The sequence below is a fragment of the Lissotriton vulgaris genome, chromosome 3_1 (assembly GCF_964263255.1).
Source record: "Lissotriton vulgaris chromosome 3_1, aLisVul1.2, whole genome shotgun sequence".
Lineage (NCBI taxonomy): Eukaryota > Metazoa > Chordata > Amphibia > Caudata > Salamandridae > Lissotriton > Lissotriton vulgaris.
This window is the reverse complement of record NC_141689.1, coordinates 1933979860-1934000290: the sequence shown is the minus strand read 5'-3', so window position 1 is coordinate 1934000290 and position 20431 is coordinate 1933979860. Positions and strand designations below refer to the sequence as shown.

Below are 20431 nucleotides of genomic sequence, written 5' to 3'. Positions count from 1 at the left end.
GCCCCACTAAAGAGGCAGAGTGCCTCTTTAGTGTGCTGCGACGCCAGAATTACTGCGGAGCAGGTTTTTTGTATAAAGGCTTTTCAGTGAAAGTAAAGGTAAAAGTGTCTCAAGTGTATCAAAAAAACTTTATTTGTAGATCACTAGGACACAGTTATAAAAAATTAGTTTATGTGTCAGGAATTAAGTCCAAGATAGATTTTATGGTTAATTCTATTTACTAATAAAATCAGTGAACATGTTTCTGCCTCTGAAACGGTGTTAGTTTACCAGGCATTCATCAGGACCTTTAATTGTGCTAAAACCTGGCGGTATGAGCACTCGAAGGCTCACCCTTATCTAGGGGCGTGAAAGTGAAAAATAGTAAAAAGTGAAAGTGCAAAGGGGAGAGCAAATGCCCAGTCCCTGTTACTCCTGGTTTAGGAGGCTTGCCAAAATCAGGTTTCTGCACCTGGAAAAGGAAAAAGATACAGACATACATAGAGGACAAAACAAACATTAAGTGGCTGGTCTTGTTCACAAACATAGATCCGTGGTGCTCCAAATATGTGCGAGGACAGTGGATGGCAACTACACAATATGGTTATCACCAGCCTCTTGTACACTATGGGAACTACTATTAAAATTAGGGGGTGTTGTGAGCTACAGATGGACTAAATCGCGCCAAGTAGCTGGAAAAGGTTAAAAACAGGGGAGCGACTTTGAATTGAATTGAAGGTTCACTTGTATAGCGCTATCTACCCAGAGGCCTCGTAGCGCTTATGACAGAAGACTAAATTAGCGTGGACTCGGGTAGATCAGCAGAAGTTGGCAAACAAGTGAGTTTTCAGGGCTTTCCTGAAGGAAAGATGATTAGTGGTCCCTCTCAGGGTTAGAGGAAGAGTGTTCCAAAGCTTAGCCGCGGTGTGTGAAAAGGAGCGGCCTCCCCAGCGGGCTCTCCTGACTCTGGTAGAGGAGGCCAGCTGGAGGGTCCCAGATCGAAGGGAACGTGACGGAACATAGGGAGTAACAAAAGGCTGTAGGATTGCAGGGCCCAGGTGATGAAAGGCTTTGTGAAGAGTACACATAGCCTTGAATTGCACTCTGGCCGCTATGGGGAGCCAGTGAAGTTCCCTTAGGGCGTTCCTTGCTGACTGCCAGCGAGGAAGGTTATAGAGCAGGCGAGCTGCACTGTTTTGGGTGACTTGGAGCTTCTGAATCACAAAGGAAGGGGCTCCCATATAGAGGACGTTCCCATAGTCCAGGCGAGATAGTATGAGAGCCTGGACTAGGATCCTCCTTGCCTGAAATGGAAGCAGAGGGAGCACCTTCCGCAGCATCCTCATCAGTCCAAAACAGGTGGCTGCAGTCTTTGTGGCTTGAGCTGAGAAATTCAGGGCAGTGTCAAGCCAAACTCCCAAGCTTTTTATTTGGTCCTTGGGGGCTGGGGACGGGCCTAAACATGGTGGCCAGATGGAAGCAAAGACAGAGGGGGAGGGGTTGCCTAATAGGATAACATCTGTCTTCTCCCCGTTAAGTTTTAAACAGGAAGATTGCATCCATCTGGCTACAGCCTCGAGACAGGGGCCTAGGGTGTTGGACGACACCTCCGTGTGGTCTAAAGAGACCACCAGTTGGGTGTCGTCCGCGTAGGTGATAATACGCACACCGAAGGTTTGGACAATCCTGTCGAGGGGTTCCATGTAGGTGTTAAATAAGGTGGGGCTCAGGGAAGAACCCTGAGGAACCCCACACCTAAGAGGATGTTTGGGGGACACTGCCTCGCCCTCAAAGACCTGGAAGAAGCGGTCGGTCAGGAATGATGTCAGCCAGTCCAGAGCCGGGCCCGACACGCCCATGTCCGCCAGTCGTTGTAATAGCGTGACATGGTTAACCGTGTCGAACGCGGCGCTGAGGTCTAATAAGATGATGGCAACTTTGCCACCCTGGTCTAGCATTGCTCTTGCTTCCTCCGTTACCGCTAGGAGGGCGGTTTCGGTCCCGTGTAGGGGGCGAAAGCCTGTCTGGGAGGCACGTAGAAGACTATTTGACTCCAAATAGTTCATCAGAGTATTATTTACATGCCTCTCCAGCAGTTTGCTCAGCCAAGGGAGCAAGGAAATAGGACGATAATTCGCCAAATTGGATTGGTCGAGACTGGGTTTCTTCAACAGAGCCCTCACCATCGCGCACTTCCAGGAGGGAGGTACGGATTTAGAGGAGATGGAAGTGTTGAGAAGGTCCAGTATGACCGGGCGAACTATGTCCATGGCCTTAATGAGGATCTGAGGAGGTGCTGAGTCGTTAGGGGAGCCTGAAGTGACTTTGGAGATAAGCTTATCCAGAGCCAAAGAATCTAGAGGAGGAATAGTGTCAAGCCTACACGGGACTGAGATATCAGAAGTGGAGGGGAGGGGGGGGGGTCTGGGTCGTTATTAACATCCCCAAAAGAGGAGTATATGTTCTGTATTTTCCCAGAAAAGAACTCAGCCAGTTCATTGCAGCGGTTTTGGGCACCATCAGCAGAGGGACATTCCGCAGGGGGTGAAATGAGTGATTTGACAATTTTAAAAACCTACCTTGGGGCGTTAGCGGCTGCATTAATTTTGCTGCCGTAGAAGGCGGCTTGAGCCGTCTTTATCTCCTGTTTATAGAGCCTAATAGCGGCTCTATAATCATCCTTCCTAGACTTGGAGTAGTCCTGTCTCCAAGCTCTTTCATATTTGCGACAGGTTAATTTCATGGTCTTGAGAGTGGAAGTAAACCATGGAGCGGCTCTGGGTCTTTTTATGAGGTTGGTGGCCTGTACAGGAAGGACCGTGTCAAGTGTGATAGAAATCCACTCATCAAAATTGTTAGCTGCTGTAGTGGAGTTCGACACTTTCCCGGGTAAGTTCCTAACCAGGGCGGCTTCCCAGGCGGGGAGAGGAAGTGCGGACCATTTCCTGCCTCGCTGTTTAACGAGGCCGCAAGTGGAGGGGGAAAGATTAGTGCGCCAGATGAAGGGAATTAAAAAATGATCCGTCCAGGGTAATGGGACAGGGGGTTCGACCAAGAGATCGCTAATATTGCTGTAAATGTGGTCCAGCAAGTGACCTCTATTGTGGGTTGGGAGAAATCCCTTTTGATGTAATTCTAGCGCGGAAAGATTGGAGCAGAGGGAATTGGCTGCAGTGTCATGGGGGTCGTCTAAGTGCAAGTTAAAATCACCCAACAAGGTGAAGTTGGGTGAGGACAAGATGATACCTGCAGTGAGGTCCGTCATTTTAGTTATAAAATTATTGAGAGCACCAGGAGGACGGTAGGCTAGGATGCCAGAGAAAGTAGTGGTGGGGGAAAAATCAAGTGAGAAATGAAAACTTTCGCAAGATGGCACAGTTGTAGGGGTAATTCGGCATTTGTAGCTGTCACAATAGACAATAGCCACTCCTCCACCTCTACCAATCAGGCGGTCTAGTCTCTTTAGCGTAAATCCTTGAGGGATGGCCCAGACGATGGCTGGGTCGTTATCCATATGGAGCCACGTTTCCGTTAGGAAAAGTGCATGAGGGTTAAGGTCTTCGATCAAAGAGTGTAGCTCCGTGTGGTGTTTGGGGACGGACCTGCAATTCAAGAGGAACATTTTCCAGTCCTGAGTGGGTGATGGTAGACGAATAGGGGGGATGGAGGGACGCCAGTTGCACTGTTTGCAGACATAGTCAGTCTGATGCGGAAGGTAGGTATGGGCACACGTAGGGTTATAAGAAGGACAAAGGGCATGGAGCGATGATGCATTGTAAGACAGCGAGGGGCCTACCATAATGAGAGAAGCTGGGCACCAGGAAGCGGGAAGCGTCTGGACGCGGACTGGCGCAGACTGGCTTCTCTCTGGCACCTCTCCGGCGCTTCTACGGCGCTACCGCTGCGCGTCACCGCTGCACGGACAAGTGCGTAATAAGAAGGGAAAGGCGGAGTGTGAGACTAGCGCGTCAACCCACCGAAAATGGCCGCCTCAGATGGAGCAACCAGGAAGTGGTGCCGCTTGCCTCCCTCCACAACAAACAGCACTGGTTGCTGCGGTGGACCGGGGAGTAAGCGCGCCCAAATCAGGTAAATTGATGCAATGAAAACAGTTTTAAAATGAGCTAAAAACAAAGCACAGATAGGAATACAAGAACGCTTGTAGCAGTCCTACTTGCTACCAAGCGCCAGCGCTACGATATTCTTTAAGTCAATGCGCCGGTTTAAGATCAATGGACCAAGGGTCAGTGATCTGATCGTAAATATCCAGTTAATTAAAATTGTCTCACTTGTAAAAGGATTGCGATCTGCACCATGGGTCACGGGAGGGGGGGTGGAGGCGTAAGTGGCACACCCTAAATGCAGGAAAGAAAGGAATTATCAGGTATTTGCCCATGGGTTACTTATCTCAACAAAGCCGCTGGAATTGTCAGTCCACTCACGCCCTCGACGCCAGGCACCCTCTTAGAACCTGTGACTCCCTCGTACCAGACCCAGACGATGGACTGCGGGGCCGGGGAAAGAGATTAAATCCAAGCCGCGGGAAGCGGCTCGTTTCCGGGTTGGGCGTGGTCGTGAGTGTGGATGGGCGTGCTAGAAATGCTTTAACCAATCAACGAAGTTTGCTCGGTATGACGGTGCAAGTAGGCTAGTCGCTAATGCTCGCTAGGAATGCTTTAACCAATCACCAAAGTCCGCTCGGTATGACGGTGCAAGTAGGCTATTCGCTAATGCTCACTGTATGCAATGATGCCGTAAGTCACGTGGAACGGAAAGGACTGCAGCAGGGGCTGGGTTAGCTAACTTTATTGAAAATAACATCAAAACTGGATGACAAGCTCTGTGGACTTCAAAGAATGGAAAGCGCTATAGTGGTGCACTGTCAATATCAGCTAAGTGTGAAGCACAAGGGGCATAAATCACTCCGGTGGTGCGCTGTCAATATCAGCTAAATGTGAAGCACACAAGGCACCAAGGAAAATATACCTTAAGATGAAATAGAGCGCTCTATAGACAAGGATGTGATATCTTTGACAATGCTAGATCTGTGAAATTACCAACGGAGTACCATAAAAGGCTCTGCTGACAAGGATGAAGTGTCATAGACAATGCTAGTCATGTGACATTATCAACCGAGTCTCGAGGCTGCTGGTGTAAGTTTTAGTAAAGCCACTCAGGAACAAATCAGTTGTGAGAGCGGATTAAACTAGGCATTAGAATGTTCAGTATAGATAATTTCAGATACTATTAGTTGTACACAGATTGATCATAAGAGCAAGTCATTTGAGTACTGAGTTCCACGGGATCTCGTCATTTAACCCAATAAGGTGGGTTCCCAGACGGTAGACCCACCTTTGCTCTTGTTCAAAAAGTCGGTTAGTGATGTTATTGCTCCCATTGATTTGTTCTATCACTGTCCACCGTAGGTCATTGGTGGTGTGGTTATTATCAAGGAAGTGTCTACTCATTTTGGTTGTTGTCTTTTTACACCTGATATTACTCCTGTGCTCGCAGATGCGCTGCTTGATCTTTCGTGTGGTCATCCCAACGTATCTTAAGTCGCAAGGGCAGGTGATGATATATATCACATTTAGTGAATTGTAGTTCGTGTGTCCCTTTTTGCGTCCATACTTTTCCTTGTTCTAGTGTTAGGGTCTTTGATGGTGTCGTCAGATGACACACGCTGCAGTCTGAGCGCGGGAAGTGTCCAGTTATTTTGGGTAAACCCCAGGAGTCAGTCACTGAGCGCGCTCCCGGTGGTGTTTTTTCTTTGGGGCGTGTATGAACTAGCGCATCTTTCAAACTACAGCCCTTTTTAAAGGAAAACAAAGGTTTTTCCCATGTCTTTTTTGCACTTGTAATGATTTTCCAATGTTTGTTAACAGTTTTCTTCATGAAGTTAGAAAGGCTGTTATATGTGGTCATACAAGTGAGAGGGATTTCAACCGGGGTGATGATTTTATCTTCTAAGAGCGCATCACGTGTTTGATTACGCGCTCTCTTGTAGCCTTTGTCTAGAATGGTTTGTGGGTATCCTCTGTTTTGTAATTTAACTGTGAGGTCAGCAGATTGTGTCTTAAAATCCTGCACGTCACTGCAATTGCGCCTAAGCCTCAGGTATTGTCCATACGGTAGGTTTTCTTTCAGTGGGCGAGGATGAAAACTGGTAAACTCCAGCAGATTGTTTTTGGCTGTAGGCTTGTAGTGCGTTTTAGTTGAGAGGCAAGTACCATTCAAGGTAATGATCACATCGAGAAAGACAATGTCTGTTTTGCTTACGGTGTGTGTGAACTTCAAGTTATGATCCAATGTGTTGATCCAGATTAGGAAGTTCTCAAGATAGTTTTCACTACCCTCCCATAGCAACAGAACATCGTCGATGTAACGTTTCCATAGCAGTATGGAGGAGTAAAAAGGTCCATTTGATGGTAAGATATGTTTGGCTTCGAAATCCGCCACATACAACCCAGTCACACTGGGAGCAAAGGTACTACCCATGGAAGTACCCGTGCATTGGAGGAACAGCTGCCCCTTAAAGGAGAAAAAATTCTCCTTTAGAGCAATAGTAGCGCATTCCATGATGAATGCCTTTGACGTCTGATAATTCCAGTCTATTGATTCCAAAGCTGCCCCCAGGACTTTGATGTTATCGTCCTGGGGGATGCGAGTATAAAGACTTTCTACGTCTAGGGTTACTAGTGTCACGGTGTTTTCAGCAAAGGAGATCCCTCTAAGAAGCTGTAGAAGGCTTTTGGTGTCCTTGAGATAGGTAGGGGTATTCTGCACAATGGGCTTGAGATAGTAATCACAGAACAGTGACAATGGCTCTAATAAAGAACCTATGCCAGAGACGATAGGTCATCCGGGAGGTGGTAGCCTATTTTTATGCAATTTTGGCAATGTACAGAAATAGGGGATGACACTGTTGTTGGAGTTCAGAAAGTCAGCTTAATTTTTAGACAGTTGTCCGTTCTCCTCCTCTCTTCTGACTATGGTGGTGATCCGTGTCTTAAGTTCACTAGTAGGGTCTTGTGTTAGGGGGATGTAGTTCTTTCTGTCCGCCAGAAGATCTAGACACGTCTTCTCATAGTCCGCTGTGTTCTGGATTACTATCCCGGCACCTTTGTCCGCCGGTTTGATGGTAACTGTGGGATCATTTTGGAGATTCCGGTACGAGGGAGTCACAGATTCCAAGAGGGTGCCTGGCGTCGAGGGCGTGAGTGGGCTGACAATTCCAGCGGCTTTGTTGAGATAAGTAACCCTTGGGCAAATACCTGATAATTCGTTTCTTTCCTACATTTAGGGTGTGCCAATTACGCCCCCACCCCCCTCCCGTGACCCATGGTGCAGATCTCAATCCTTTTACAAGTGAGACAATTTTAATGAACTGGATATTTACGATCGGATCACTGACCCTTGGTCCATTGATCTTAAACCGCAGCAGTCGCTCCCCTGTTTTTAACCTTTTCCAGCTACTTGGCTCAATTTAGTCCACCTGTAGCTCACAACACCCCCTAATTTTAATAGTAGTTCCCATAGGGTACAGAGGCTGGTGATAACTATATTGTGTAGTTGCCATCCACTGTCCTCCCACATATTTGGAGCACCACGGATGTATGTTTGTGAACATGACCAGCCACGTAATGTTTGTTTTGTCCTCTATGTATGTCTGTGTCTTTTTCCTTTTCCAGGTGCAGAAGTCTGATTTTGGCAAGCCTCCTAGACCAGGAGTAACAGGGACTGGACATTTGCTCTCCCCTTTGCACTTTCACTTTCTACTATTTTTCACTTTCACGCCCCTAGGTAAGGGTGAGCCTTAGAGTGCTCATACCGCCAGGTTTTAGCACAATGAAAGGTCCTGATGAATGCCTGGTAAACTAACACCGCTTCAGAGGCAGAAACATGTTGACTGATTTTATTAGTAAATGGAATTAACCATAAAATCTATCTTGGACTTAATTCCTGACACAAACTAATTTTTATAACTGTGTCCTAGTGATCTACAAATAAAGTTTTTTTGATACACTTGAGACACTTTTATCTTTACTTTCACTGAAAAGCCTTTACACAAAAAACCTGCTCCGCAGTAATTCTCGCGTCGCAGCACACTAAAGAGGCACTCTGCCTCTTTAGTGGGGCCCAATGATGAAGCATGTCACCGACCAGGTCAGTGAGTGAGGGCTTTCTAAACTAACCTAAGTCAGGTCAGTTTCAACTTTTTGCTCCTTTTTGTGGTTTAATCCTATTCCACTGACCCTCTTCATTTGTTTGAGTACAGTTACTCAGGGTCCATAGTAAGTCATGCCTGGGACAGCAGGAGTAAATAGGCCACAACTACCATGGTTGGCTCAGTAACCCATGCTTGTCCAGAAGCCCTCTGAAAGGGGTTCTCACTGACATCCAGATTGAGAATGCACTCCAATGTGAACATAAGGATTTCTTCAAAGATCATATGCCTTACTTCTGTAGATTGCTGCAGTGAGCTCCCCACTGTAACAAGGACATTTAGGTTATATCAACTGTAATAGCAGTCTGTATTGCAATGAAAACAAGTTCATTAGGTTCTCTGGCACCAGAAACAATGGCAGAACTGAATGAAAAGTGTTAATCTCTCTGACCAAATTCTTGAGTGCTATCTCCACTAGTCTTCCAGTCGCTTATGGAGAGGTTTCAAGCTTAGCCTGGAATTAGGGAAAAATGGGGATGCACATGCATTGGCATGAATTTTCGTCATGTCAAACATGAACTTCTTCTTGAGATCGATGGCTTTCATGGAGATAATAACAAAGGCGTTGATTGCTTTGATCACTTTTACAGTGATGGCTCTTCTTTTGTGTGGAGACTGCAGCGGTGACTAACTCGGTATAAGGTTAACAACATGGAATTGGAGAGGCAAAATTGCATCTCAATACCAGTCCTTGGGAGTAGTGGCTGCAGATACAATGTAATCAGTAGCAGTTACGGCCTTTAGGTTGGATCCCTTGCAGTCGCCTTTTAAAGGCCATTATGCTCTCTAGAAAATCAGTTCCCGCCACTTCTACGGCAAAGCACTTTCACTTTTCTCGGCGGTTAGTGGTAGCATCAGTTTCCATCCTGCAGCAGGCAGATGACTCTGGAACACATGCTCTGGTACAATCTTGATACATATGACCCATAAACTGCGCAGCTGGAGCTAGCCCCATCGCTCTTGTGTTGTTGGCTTCCTTTGGGAGCTCTTCATGCCAGAAACAGGATATGTTTCTCTTCCTTAACACAAACTTTCTTTAAAGTGATGGTTTGCACAGCAGGTAGCAATGGGGCTAGTCCCAAATTCTGGACATGCCGGCCAGCAGCTACTCCTTCAGTTCTGCCAGCTGAATTTGAAAGAAATAAAAGTGGAGCTCGGCTCAGTGTTCCATCCCTATGCAGATCGTCCATAACCTAAGGTCCCAGAACCTCTGCAACCACCGGCATGAAATTCCTGTTACTCTTGAAGTGATTCCCGAAATGATCTACCATCTGGATAATGACTTACCATCATTCGAGAATGGTAGATCTTTGTTAGATTGTATTACATGATTACCTCTGCGAAGTCGATCCTCTTAATGAGCAACAATGTGATTTTGGGTAGTTTGCTAAGAACACAAGTTGTATAAGTTCCTAAATTTAGGGGCCTGGCAGATACACTACCTCATCATTGGACACTTGATAGTTACTCACAATTGTCCAAGTAGGAATGCAATGGAATATCTAAGGTTGCAGAAAGACCACCACCAGGGTCAGAACTGGGAGGCAGGATTGAGAAAGAAAGGAAGTATAATCTATGGGTTCCTATATTCATGGAGAACTGGTTCATGATAGTAAGGGTTTTGCAGATTCAATATACACACACATCTACTGGACCTGGGCAAAAGTCAGCTTCTGTACTTTCATAGAGTTCCAGCCGCTTCTCTGTACCAGTGTGGAATTCCACCCCCCCCCCCCCCCCCCCCCCATTTACCCCCAATGACCTCTTGGGGTAAGGCAACTTTAAGAATGGATCCTTCAGAGCCTTCCCCACTATTGAATCCTAACTAAACTTGTTGCAAGTAGATCCAGGAACAGCAGCTGGTTCGGGTCTACTGGTGCCGGTTCAGACAAGCGTTATCGTGTCTGGTCTATGGATGGTTGTATGTGTTTTGAAGAACTTCTAATCTGAAGAAAATAGATTGAATACATGTTTTTTGTTGAACCATTATTAAGGACTATTTCTTTAAGAATGGTTTGGACTTGGTTGATGAAACCAACCTAGTAAAAAGCAATTTTTGTAGAATCGTGTGTTTCTTCCGGTTGGCTTTCATAAGGGGGAAGTTCTTGCTTAGCCCTGGTTTTTTTCTTGGACTCCCCTTATTACTAATACTTCCTAACAATTTCCTCTACTCCAGCTACAACTTCCCCCATTCTCTGTATTCACTACTTTTACCTTTTCACACGAGTCACGCTGTCCTCTTCGGAGTCTTTCCTTTTTCATATATGTATTAATTTATTTTAACTACCTGTAGGAAGATGGCTCTGTATAAACTATACCAAAATGAGGTATAGTGTGCACAGAGTCCAGTGGAATCCCAAAGGTAGGCAGAGGTAAAAGTAGATAGTACCTTACTCTCCATTGGGGTAGTGTGGGCGAGCAGTAAGGTTTTATCAGAGGGTAGTGTAAGCATTTGTTGTACACACTCAGGCAGCAAATTATGTCACACACTAAAAGACTGAACTCAGATCAATTTGTTTATATCAAAAATATTAATTAGGTATATTAATTTTCTAGAACCAAGCAAGCCTGGAACAGGTAAGTGTAAATAGTACTTTTCAGGGCAGGTTAAACAATACAAGCAAGCTGAATGAAAATGTCTTTGTTACAGGTTTGTAAATCTTCTCAATACAGTGACAATTACTGTTAGATCACTTTAAATTATTTTTGGGATTACTTTTTCTGCTCAGTGTGATACGCCTAGATATTACACTGGGACATTTCCTAGAGAAAAAGTAAGCAGTTTTCAGTTATTTGCAATTTTTCAAGTTCTCATACAAAACCAACTCCAAACTTAGAACAATTTTCAAGGAAAGCAATCAGTGTATTCCTATGCAGAAAATGTGGTTATCAGTTAACAGGTAAGTACTTGGTTGTGGGAGTTGGTATTCTGGGGTAAGAACCAGGGTTCCCACAGAGTCAAGGGCGGCTCGGTGCAGAGTGCTGAGGGCCAATGTTATCCAAGGCGAATAGGGGGCCTCAGGTTGGTGGCTGCTCACGAGAAGGCCACAAGGTTTGGGGGAGCAAAGCTCTTGGTGTTAGGCGCAGGACAAAGGGGGATCCACGTTAGCACCCACAGTACACCTGCAGCGGCGCAGGGTGCAGGGTACTGGTTTAGCGTCGGGTGCCCTGTTGATTTCAATGGGGATTCTCCAGTTGCAACAAAGACTGCAGGCTCGGGAGCGAAAATCTTCTGTAGGAGACCACCGGTTGGAAAGGTAAGTTGGGATGCTGGGACACCGTTGGTTGGGCCACCCAAGGCCGTTGGACATGGGGCAGGGGTGTCTTTAGGCATTGGGTTTTCTTACCAACTCTGGTCACGGTTGTGTGAGCCCTCCAGAAAGAAGTGATTATTGTCACAAGGTGTTTGTGGAGGTTTTGCATTGGAACACGGGTCTTGGTTTCACGAATTGATAAGATTTGTAGGCATGATGTGGAGTATTTGTGGTGCACTTGTTTTTGTTGAGTTGTAAGCAGACGATACTTTGAACTCGAAGTGGTTTCAAAATGAGTTTAGTAACTTTATTGATATTATATGTTTTATGCTAGATTCATGATGCAACGATTATCGTCCTGAGGATGGTCTTGTGGAATTGATTTTGTTTGAGACCGAAACGTCGACGCCATTACAACGTTTGTGTTTACAGAGTTATCAATGGAAACAGAATGAATTATAAGAAAGCTATGAACTGTTTGTAATGTATGGCTAATTATCTGTACTGTCCATGCCAGTGAATAGAGTGTGTAAGATACTACTGTGGATGCTATATGAACTAAGACAGAAGTCATTAGGTTGCCATATATGATGTGATTTAAATAGGTGTTCATGTTCTTATCTTCATTGATAAAGTTTACTGAATTAATCAAGATAAAAAGAAGCATAATAATAATAATACGTTATAAGTTGAATGATTCCTCAAGGATCATTTTCTGTATTATTGATTAAACCCAGCTCCTTGGGGAAAAGTGGGTTGCCCTATTGTTGTGAGATTATTAGCGCAGACGCTGTCTGCAAGGGCCCTTTATACAAAAAGTGGCTTGTCTCTTTGTTGTATTTGTCTGCATATATATTGGAACAATCAGGATTATTTATTTGTTGTCGTTTTCTGTCTGGATGTAGGTTAGTAACTTGTAAATAGTGTATAGTTGTCAATCTAAATCTTTCCAATGTCAGAACAGGAAACTATTACCTATACCCATGAATACATTGCTAAAATAGCTGGGAGGCCTTCATTATTAGGTCCATAAACGAGTAAAACTAGTTATAGCTTTTAACAGACTGACTGCAGTACGTAATAACTTAGAAAGATTGCATACAAAATTAATAAGAACTGTATTTTATGCAAAATTTCTCATAGATTGTCTAACAATAACATCATTACAGTGGGTTTACAAATGCGTAATATTCCAGCGATCTTTGTTGATGACAAGGACTTGAAAGTAGGATTTAGCTTCCTATCGAATAAATGCTCACGAAGCAGGATGGTCCTCAGCTTTGAAACTGTCTTAAGACATATAGAGAAACTAAAGATTGAAATAGCCGAATTAGAAAAACAAATTCAGGAAGATCCAGCAGTAACAGATGCTCAAGAGTTTCTCAAAAAATTGGAAACTATAATATCAGACTTCCAAAGAAACAACATTCTAAAAAAGACAGAAAAACTTCAGAAAGATATAAAGAACTACACAAGAGAACGCACGTATCCCTACTTGAAGAACGTTTTTTTCCAACAAAATTCAAGTCAGTCTAATTGGGTACCAAAACATACCACTTTTTCAGATACATCTTCTTCAAGCTCAGACGAAAATATTAGCCGAGGAAATACCCCAAACTATAGATTCGGGAGAGGACATAATTCTTTTTTGGGGACAGGTCAGCTACCTCAGAGAGGATAGGTTCGGAACACACGGAGGGGTTGGTTCAGGGATCAATACACCCCTGGGTTCCACCAAACAAGGAACAGCTACTACGAATGGTAGAACCAATATCTGAGGCTAATATTGCCATAATGGGGAATCAGAATAAACCCACATTGGAAGTAGTACCCATTTTTAATTTATCAACCCATGCATTAAGTTCAAATGAGCTTGAGCTTTTGGGTCATGGACTATCCTTTATTCCAACGAATAGGAATGATCCTTTTACAACTCAAATGGAGCTGTACAGATTCTTTAGAACTTTACTATAGAATTTTTTTTTTCAACAAAACCCCATTAGTTGCACAACATAATATCACGGGATTACGTTGACCATCAACATTCTATCCTGTAACTAATCTCATGCCAAAGGAACTGACTACCTTTGAAAATTTGGTGTTAACTGAAGTGGAACAATTATTTCAGGAAAAGAAATATGTTAAATACAACTTCTCAAAGGAACAACATGTGACCTTAAGACCCGTTGCCAGTTGGGAAGACATAATGATCAAACCGGCTGACAAGGGTGGGAGTATTTTCATACAGGACAGGACAGACTATGATACTGAAGCTTTGAGGCAAAGGGAATTCCCGAAATGCATTGGGTGATTGACATAAAAAACGTGGCATGTGGAAACCAACGCTGCTCCTGTGTTCTTTGAATAAGCAAATAAATGAGTATAATGGATTGAACTGACTAAAGTATAAGGATAAAGATAATGGTTAAACTGAAGAAAAAATGTACATGGTGGAAAACGAATTTAATTCATTAAATTCATGAATAATAGGCTGTGCAGCAAAATGGGGACCGCAACGTGGTTTCCTTTTGTGTTCTGACTTTTTTATTAAACCTTTTGTTCCCCTGACAAAATCATAAACTAGGGACAGTACAAGTGTCATTACACTATTAGAAGGTGAACCATTTGATGAGCAAATAAACATCCTTGTGACAATGGATATAGAGAGCTTGTATAGAAGCATACCACAAACTGAAGCGCTCATAGTCATCAGAGAAGTCCTAGAGGAGAGACCCCGCCCACACCAGGTTCCCACTGATTTTATTATTGAATGTGACAAAATTGCACTGGAACAGAATTACTTAATTTTTAATGGTGACTTTTTTGGTCAAATATAGGGGGTCGCTATGGGGGCTATTTTTGCTCCAGACATAGCTAACATTTTTGTTGCCGCTTTTGAGAATAGAGTGATATTTAACAACAACCCTTTTCATTCCTACATAAAGAAATATCTACGTTACATAGATGACGTTTGTTTGACATTGGAAGGCTCTGTTGCTATGTTACTGGAATTTCATCTATGGCTTAACGAACAAGACATTAATTTTCAATTCACCATTGAATATAATAACCAGTCCATATGTTTTTTGGATTTACTTATCTGGAATGATGAGGGTGTATTATCAGTAAGTTTGTTTACCAAGTCAACTGCAAGAAACACACTCTTAAAATATACAAGCCATCATCCACGTAATCTACGTGACAATCTCCCTTTTGGACAATTTTTACGTATTAAATTAAATTGTACCAAAAGGGAGGATTACTTTAGAGAGGCTAAGGTTTTACAGTCCAAACTGATGATGAGAAACTATCCATATAGACTGGTGAAGCGGGCTCTAAAACGGGCCTGGTATTATGACCAACAGGCTTTATTGCAAAACAAAGATCATAAAGAAAATGTATACGATTCAATTACCTGTGTAACTACCTTTGGAACAGAGTCCAATAAAATGCGAAAGATAGTGTCAAAGAACTGGCACTTGATACAGAAAATGTAACCCTAACTGAAACGGCCACACTTTGCTTTTAAAAGGGCAAGGAATTTGAGGGACCATTTGGTGAGAGCATATAGGGAACCAGTTCCTACAACTTTGCAAAACATGTGGGGCCTAATGCCTGTATTGGGACACTATCCTTGTGGACAATGTGCAGCCTGTGAAACTACATCTGTGGTTAAATCATGTATTTTAAATGAAAAAGAATGGGTTCTACGACACCACTCTAATTGTCTGACCAGGAATGTCATATACTGTATACAATGTCCCGGTTTCCTATATTACATAGGAAAAATAACACAGGAAGTGAAAAAACGTATTATGCAGCATCAAGACCGTATTCAATGTAAAATTGTGACTGCACCACTTGTGGAGCACTATTTGGAGAAATCACATGGCCCTATGGATATGAAGTGATTTGTGCTTGAGACTTGCAAAAGTACAAAGATAAGACATAATGTTGATCGTCTGCTTACAATTAAGGAAAATAAGTGGATTTGGTCAGCTAGAACAGTGAAAAAAGGACTAAATTCATATGTGGAATGGCAAACATTGGCTACCCTTTAAGGATCTAGGTCCCCAGTGGTATAAGTTTCTGACATCTTTTTATGATGTAACTGAATTGACATCTATGGAGTTTTAGAGGTTGATCTAACTGCTAATAAGGATGAATGTATATCACATGACAGTCATTCCATTGGATTTATGCTACAGCGCATACCCCTATTTTGACTAGTTTATGGACATTGTTTCATAATATTACAAGTCCACCGGTATCACGTACGAGTAAGTGGCTGTATGACTGTGTGGTTGTTGTTTATCTAAATTAAATGTTATTCCCTTGAGTGAAGCTTAGAATATTATGTTTAGAAATATTGGTGAGATTACTTTTGGTGAATAGGCAATATGAGTTTGGTACTACCTTCAATATGGCTGCTGCGTTTTTTATCATAAGCTTCGCATTGACGTGGTAGATGGACATGGTTAATTGTCATCAATATGTAAGAGTGGGAAAGCTTTCAGAGTAACCTATGAATTTTTATCTAATAAGGAAAGTCTAGAAGGCTATGTTTATAAACTGTGGTTAGATCGCAATGTGATTTGAGTAAAAAGTGGTTGGATAATATCTTTAATATGGCTGCCACGTTTTTGACGGGGACTGCGTGATGACAAGGTATGTGGAGAGGGTCAAATGCCATGATTGAGAACGCGTACTTGCTTGTTTTTGACTGTCGAGTGTGGGATTGATTGATTTATTCAAGCTCCGGAAATAAGTAAGTAAACAACTATATGGGGGTTATTTTACTGTACAGCAGTATTCAGTAAAGTAAAATGGTAATTTTAAGTGTTTTATGTCGTTTTGGTTTGTAGAATAGACAGAAAAATATTAGAAATGCTGAATGACACGATATACTCTCTAGTGAGCGCTAACATACGAAGTGAGAATAAGAGCTCTCACAAGTGGTCATCAGTAATAGGAAGCACAAGTCACTCATGAACATGTGGTTTTAAAAGGTTTGGTTATCGTTTTAGGATAAAGCGACTGAGGGACATCTGGCGCTTTAGTGAGTAAGCTCTGTACTTGTTTTGCACGTCTTTGGTGTTGATTGAGGATTTAGAAGTGATTATTGTCACAAGGTGTTTGTGGAGGTTTTGCATTAGAATACTGGGCTTGGTTTCACCAATTGATAAGATTTATAGGCATGATGTGGAGTATTTGTGGTGCACTTGTTTTTGTTGAGTTGTAAGCAGACGATACTGTGAACTTGAGGTGGTTTAAAAAATGAGTTTTGTAACTTTATTGATATTATATGTTTTATGCTAGATTCATGGTGCAATGACTATCGTCCTGAGGATGGTCTCGTGGAATTGATTTTGTTTGAGACCGAAATGTCGACGCCATTTTTGTGTTTACAGAGTTATCACTGGAAACAGAATGAATTATAAGAAAGCTATGAACTGTTTGTAATGTATGGCTAATTATCTGTACTGTCCATACCAGTGAACAGAGGGTGTAAGATACTACTGTGGATGCTATATGAACTATATGAACTAAGACAGTAGTCATTAGGTTGCCATATATGATGTGACTTAAATATGTGTTCATGTTCTTCTCTTTTTTGATAAAGTTTACAGAATTGAATTCAAGATAAAAAGCAGCATATTTTGATGGAAACTTGTTTCGACTTCTGATAAATTGTGTTCATGAATGTGACATCTTCTAAATAATAAGTTATAGGTTGAAGGATTCCTCAAGGATCATTTTCTGGATTATTGATTATACCCAGCTCCTTGGGGAAAAGTGTGTTGCCCTATTGTTGTGATAGGCTCCAGAAAGAGACTGCAGACGTAGTTTGGCGAGTTGAGGCAGGTCAAAGATCACCAGATCTCAGGTCAGGATCACCGGGGAGACTTCTTTGTGGTGTTAGGCCATTCTAACCTGGGGCAAAGTGGTCGGGTGTAGACCCACGGTTTTGGCTGGGGCCAGAGTCTGTTGGTGAGCAAATTCGGTACTCACAGGAGACAAAGCCTTTGGTTTGGAAAGCAGGGCAGATCCTCCGGGTTCTCAAGATTGCTGGCTGCAGGACACAGGGATTTTGCTGGTGCAGGTTTGAGGTGGGGATAGGCCGGTAGGGCTAGGGACAAGTCAGTGGGTGTCCTCCTCTTCTTAGTTTCAGCACAGATTCTTCGGTCCGCCTTCTTCTTGTAGATTCTGGTCTGAGGAGTCAAGGTTGCCCCTAAATACTAGATTCAGGGGGTTACAGGTAGGTAAAGGTTGGGACCCATGAGTCCCTTCCTTGGGGTGGGTACACCCCCTATTATGCCACACTCCAGTGGGAGGAGGGCATATGCCTCGATCTGGTTGGCTTGGTCCCCCATCTGCAAGATGGCAGGGACAGAGAGTTGAGCTTCACATTGCCTCCCCCACCTGAGGGATGGGGTTGGCAAAGGTGGGCACACCTCCCTTCCTCACTTGGTTTTCCTGCTGATTCTCCCACCCAAAGTGGGGGTCAGAACCGGTGGAGGCCGGTTGCTGGAAGCAGCAAAGGCCTAGGGTAGCTCACATAGGTGGCAAGCCTCTGAAGCTTTCCCTTCATGGACCCTGCACATCCTGGGGAAGGAGGCTTGGCACCTCATCCCAGGATGTACATTGTTTCAGATCCCTGAGAGCAGCAGGGTCTGAAGCAGCCGGCTCTCGACCCAGGGGTCCAGAAACATGTCTGGTGGTGGCAGCTGGCGAGCAGTGCTGAGAAGTTTGATACCAATCTTCCCAGTTTTCAGAAACGCCGTTATGGGGCATTACTGCACTTACAATATTTAAGAATTGTCTTAGACACTGTAGGGGTATAGGGCTCATGCACCTGTACCCTAACCACTGGTACAGTGCATCCACCTAAGCGGGTGGCTGACCTATGCCAGGGCAGTGGGTTGTAAGCATGGCACACAGGGATGTGTGCCATGTCAACTCTTCACTTTGTTCAGCACCAAAACACACAGCCTGCAATGGGTGGGTGGGGGTGGGTGTGTGTAGGTAGGTAGGTAGGTAGGTACAGGGCCTCTAAGGGTGGCACATTAAGTGCTGCGGCCCTTCAAGGCCTTTCCTGGCCACAGTGCTCTTGGTATCTGTGGTGTGCTCTTGGTATCTGTGGTATCTGTGGTACTATTTACAAGGGACTGACCTGTGGCCAAAGAGTGCCAATTGGGTTTTGTCTCAATGCAGTTTTAGAGAAATAACATAGGCCATGGGTACCTTTTTGGCAGGAACCCAGGGAACACTCAGGCAAAGTACATCAGCAGTTTAGCAAAAAGTGGGGACAACAATGCAAAATGAGGGCACTGTCTTACACTACCGAGTTGAGGTAGTCACTAGAAAAACTGCGACTCTTATCCTTCTTTTAATAATCAAAAAAGAGAATTTACTTTTTCCCCAAAAGATTCAGCTCTATGACATTTCTCTATAATGAACTTTCATCAGCCTGATTTTGTTAGAATGACTCATCACTATGAAAATTTGTCAAAATTACACCAGTCGCTCTCCAAAATAGACAGATATCCAGAGACTGCATCAGGGCAGTGGGAACAGATCCAGGGTTGACAAACTGACTGCTTTTAGCTTCACCCTAGATGTGTCCAAGGAGAAGCTTCAGCTGAGGACTGAGTAAAGCTTGGAGTCTCCGTCTAACAAGGGGATTAGCTTGCTTTATGCTAGATTTCATTACCACTTTACATTGTAGCCCTAGCCACCTTACACCCACCATCTTGGGCAATATCCCTCCTGTCCAAAAGCAGACTTGAATCCAGTTCTTCAAAGCCCAGTGTGCAGTTGCTTTCCTACTGGTTAAGCTCATAAGGACATTGATACACATTCCCCAAACACTCACAAATGATGGCTTAGATCCCTATTCAAACACAACGAGATGATGGACGGAGTGCTGAAACTTCTCAGACACTCACCCCCAGTCACAGATCTGGGTTGAATCCATCATCATTCTTTAGATTAATTCGCCACCTCAGTTCAGACCCAGCTATATGCAAATTAGTCTTAATCCTGTGCATCATGGGAACAGCCCAGCCTGAACTGCCAAGCCAGGTCTTCCCTGAACCGTTAACAATAATCCTGGGACCGGTTTTTAAGTAACATCAGCCAGGCTAGCTTGAATCCAGTGGCCAAAGTGAGCAAGGGACGCACGTCTGGGCATACCCTGCCTCATGGCATCAGTCGAGCCTGAACTACCAAGCCATCGCTTCCCTGGACCGGAAACAAGCATCATTGCTTTATTTGCCTTAAGTTGGCAGGGTATGCCCAGACGTGGGTCCCTTGCTCACTTTGCCACTGGATTCAAGCTAGCCTGGCTGATGAGGGCTGTTAGCCCAAAACCGGTCCCAGGGTGCTTGCTTCCGGTCCAGGGAAGACATGGCTTGGTCGTTCTGGCTGGACTGTTCTCATGAGGAACAGGGTCAAGACTGATTTGCATATAGCTATGTCTGAACTGGGGTGGCGAAGTGAGCTAAAGAACGATAATGGATTCAACCAAGATCTGTGACTGGGGGCGAGAGTCTGAAAATTTCAGCGCTTCGTCCATCATCTCCTTGTGTTTGATTTGTTCACCTTAAGATCGCAGGGTATGCCAGACGCGGGTCCCTTGCTCACTTTGTCACTGGATTCAAGCTAGCCTGGCTGATGAGGGCTGTTAGCCCGAAACGGGTCCCAGGATGCTTGTTTGCGGTCCAGGGAAGACATGGCTTGGTAGTTCAGGCTGGACTGTTCTCATGAGGAACAGGGTCAAGACTGATTTGCATATAGCTATGTCTGAACTGGGGTGGCGAAGTGAGGATGATGGATTCAACCCAGATCTGTGACTGGGGTGAGTGTCTACAAAGTTTCAGCGCTCCGTTCATCATCTCCATGTGTATGCTTAGATCCCTACTCCCCAGGTCAAACCCAATGTTACATGCCAGTGTGAAGGCTCCACCTG

General features: G+C 44.0%; 1 protein-coding gene across 2 annotated transcripts in view; it reads right to left on the bottom strand.

Moving 5' to 3' along the window:
- Positions 1-20431, bottom strand: part of LOC147728638 (uncharacterized) — a 360759-nt gene that overhangs the window by 150646 nt on the left and 189682 nt on the right. The window lies entirely within an intron of this gene.